Here is a 3752-nt window from a genome sequence, read left to right as displayed (position 1 = left end):
TTTTTTTTTTTCCTGTTTGTAGTGGATTGTGAGACATGACATCCCAATGGGACACTTATTCAGTACGAAAACGTTTCTTTCTCTGTAATTTTTGGTGGAAAGGGTTTTTGTGGTTGGGGATAGTTTTGCTTTTTGAGTAACTTTTCTCCAAGAGTCAATGCAGATGTGCCTGTATTGGGGACAATCGCTTGTCATCTACAAGGAAATTTCTGACAACCGTTTCTCCGTGTAAGTCCTAAGCATAACAGCCGTGTATGGCCTTCCGTTTTCTACAGGAGCCCGACAGTCCCTCCTCTTCCCCCTATGTCTTCTTTACCAAAGTCCTGAACTGCAGGCAGAGAGATGGCTGCCACGTGGTTGCTTCCCCAGACCGCCATAGATGCGTGAACCGAGCACCAGTGAGGAGCTGGGCCAGGTCTGTGGTGGGCCCTCCCATTCTCAGATGGCCTCTTCTCCGAAGAGCGAAGAGCGCACAGAAGGAAGTGCACAATGACAGCACAGTAGAAGAGAGAGACCTCTAACTCAGTCAGGGTGGGTGGAGTGGTGGCAGCAGCAAGGCTAGCAGAGACCACCCAGAGCAGGTGGACCCTCAAGTGAGTCAGGAAGAGGGAGGTGTTTCATGCAGCGATGTACCCTATTTCTTGGTCAGGAGCAGGAGAGCGTACCCCCTAAGTCAGCAATAGTTTAGTATGGCTGCTGAAAAAGTGGGGTGAGATTGAGGAGGAGAGGAGATTCCAAAGGAAAAGTTAGGTCCAGAGCAGATAGCACTGGCTTTGCCCTTGAACTTGACCCGGAAGGCAGTGGGAATGCGGACTGGATTCTGCATTTTCTGAAGTCATAATGTGAACAACCTGGTATTCACAAGCCTGGTCAACCCTGAAACCATCCCAGTACCCAAATAAGGCCGGAGTGCAAAATAATACCAGCAACTGGAGCTCCCTGGCTTCCCTTTTTTCTTTCAAATTAGAGCAATTCAATGCTCCAGTCAAATGCAGCCCTGCAGCCCCCACCTGGCCTGCAGATGTTTGTTTTGCATTGAAGAGAGCTGAAAGGACGCCCTTCTGGGCTATGGTCTTACAACATTCATACATCCGTTGCTTTTGGATCCCCCATCCCCCAATATCAGAACCCACTGCCCTGGGTGGATTCCTGCTCTCCTGGACCCTACATAGGGTTTCTAAGGCTGTAAATCATTGGAGGAGCAAACAGCCCCTCTGTCTCCCATTAGAGAGTGGTAATCATTGCTATTTCAAGGTGGCTGAAAAAGAAAGGAAGAGAAATAAGAAGAGGATGATCTGCCAATCAGAAGCCCGTCAGAACTGGAAAGGCTGGTGCAGATCGATCGGTGGGACAATTGCAGACGGGCTGTGATTTATTCCAGATCTCAGGCAAGGACCTTCTTTTCTCAACGACAGAGAACAAAAATGTTTACACGGCTGATTGTTGTGTGAATCGTGGCAGGTCCAGGCTTAGAGTATGGATTTCCTGGCACCCTCAGCCCCCTGCTGGCCCAGCGGTTCTCAACCTTCCTCACGCCGTGACCCTTTCATACAGCTCCTCATGTGGTGGTGACCCCTCCCCAACCATAACATGATTTTCCTTGCTACTTCATAGCTGTCATTTTGCTACTGGTATGAATCGCCATATAAATATCTGATATGCAGGATGTATTTTCATTGTTACAAATTGAACAAAATGCAAGCATAGTGATTCATCATAAAACAATATGTCATTATATATTGTGAAATGTTTATGTGTTTTCCGATGGTCTTAGGCGACCCCTGTGAAAGGGGCGTTCGACCCCCAAAGGAGTCTCGACCCACAGGTTGAGAACCGCTGTTCTCCCAGGTGGGGATTACAGAGTGGCTGGCTGTGCAGGCTGTGTGATCACACATGCTGGCGTGAGTTCAAATCCCAGCTCTGCCACCTAGTACTTTGTGACTGTGGACCTGCTAACACACACCACGAAGTTTAGTGTCTGCATCTGTCGAAATGGAGTAATGGTCATACCTTCCTCTTCAGGAGGGGTAAAGATTCACCGAAATTGTGCTTTCAAGTGTGGTCCTAGGAAACGCTGGAGATATAGCAGCAGTTCTTAATCGAATATGCAACATGCCCCCTGCAGTGTCACGTGGGAGCCTAGCCAGAGAAGGGACAAGACATGGAAAAAAATTTTCTTCCATCTTTCTGCCTGGACTTTCCTACTGTTTGACGATACAAAACAGACCCCCTCTCTCAAATATAACTTGAGGAGAACATTTATGAAGGTTCAAGAGACAGATAACACAAAGGCAAAGACTCATCATCAGGATGAGGGAGGGCATTAGCAACATTGCATGCAAGGGTTTATTGAGATAGAACACGTTAGAAAGGTCTGGGAGAGCCAAGGGAACTGTCACAAAAGCAACATTGGCATGTCTAGGGGCAGGGCTGGGGAGGTTACAGGGAAATGGGGAGCTAATAATGATGAGTACAAGCGTGAAGAAAAATGTTCTAAAACTGTGGTGATGATTGTACCACTCTTCTTGATGTGATTGAATTGTATGATAAGTGAATTATTTGCCAATGTACTGTTGGGAAAAAATAAGAAAAAGAAAAAGCATGATTAGTGGCAGCTCAATACTTCCCAGTTAAAGGTGGAACAACAGAAGCAGCAACGGGACCACAACTGGGACAAGCTCATTCTTAGATAGAAGGTCCATGGCCTTCTGATCAAGCAAGTCAAGACAAGACAAGGCTGGTAGGGCATAATCATGACTATCCCCCTCACTCCATCCCCACCCCCGGTAATGTCCCCAGGTGGTGACCTCCATTAAGGACACGCCCAGTCCCTAAGAGGGACTGCCCCTCCTTGGGCTGGCTCAAGAAGGGCGGAAGTTAGCTACTTTCCAAATCACTCTGCCTGAAGACAAGACTACCTACATTCTTGGTAAGTGATCGGTAAGAATTTAATGGGGGTTGAATGTATTTGGGGACCCTGTAAATGGAGTTTTCGACTGTCACTGCCATCCGTAGTCTTTTGCTAACCAGGGTGCTTAGAATTAAGGCTCAATACACGGCAAACAGGATTTTCCATGCTTAAATCCACTTTGAATATCCCGGCCTGCCTGCCTTTGAATCTGCACCCGTCTGCAGCAGGCCTGCCTCAGGCTCATCTGACGTAGACTGTCCTGTTGAATGCCCAACCACCACCCATACGAGAAGTCCAGCTGCCATCCTGGACACTGGAGAAAATGGGAAATCGTCACAGGCTCCATGGTGACTTCAAGGTGAAGTTCAACTACAAAGCCAACACCATCTGTTCTCTATCTAACTTTTCAGTCGGGCTTTTCTTCTCTCAGCGGGCAACTCCACCACCTGTCTAGCAGCCATATTGACATATTGTTGACTCAAGGGTTACCACCCTTGAGTGGTAACTTACCATCCTATCTGTAGACCTAAGAATAGCTGCATAACTGCAGAGGCACCTCTCTCCCCTTACTCACGTAAACCTCCTGATCATGGTAGTATTTCGTAGCTGCTTGGCTACCACCCATCCTATCCCACTTTTCCCGAAGTTAGGTGGTCCCCTCTGTCCCCTCGACTCTAAACAGAAAGACCAAACTCACTGCCATTAAATCAATGCTGACTCATAGTAAGGTAGAACTGCCCCTGTGTTTCTGAGACGGCAACTCTTTATAGGACTAGAAAGCCCCATGTTTCTCCCATGGAGCAAGTGTTGGTTTCGAACTGCTGATCTTGTGGTAAACAGC

General features: G+C 47.6%; 1 long non-coding RNA gene across 1 annotated transcript in view; it reads left to right on the top strand.

Moving 5' to 3' along the window:
* Positions 1-2923, top strand: part of LOC123521367 — a 177255-nt gene extending 174332 nt beyond the window's left edge. The window contains exon 4 of the long non-coding RNA XR_006679818.1: positions 2800-2923. This is a non-coding gene — a long non-coding RNA (uncharacterized LOC123521367). The remainder of the gene's footprint in view (positions 1-2799) is intronic.
* The last annotated feature ends 829 nt before the right edge of the window (positions 2924-3752 follow it).

The sequence above is a fragment of the Echinops telfairi genome, unplaced genomic scaffold, assembly GCF_000313985.2.
Source record: "Echinops telfairi isolate 266 unplaced genomic scaffold, ASM31398v2 ScPeMD7_12;HRSCAF=54, whole genome shotgun sequence".
NCBI lineage: Eukaryota > Metazoa > Chordata > Mammalia > Afrosoricida > Tenrecidae > Echinops > Echinops telfairi.
This window is presented reverse-complemented; position numbering and strand designations above follow the sequence as displayed.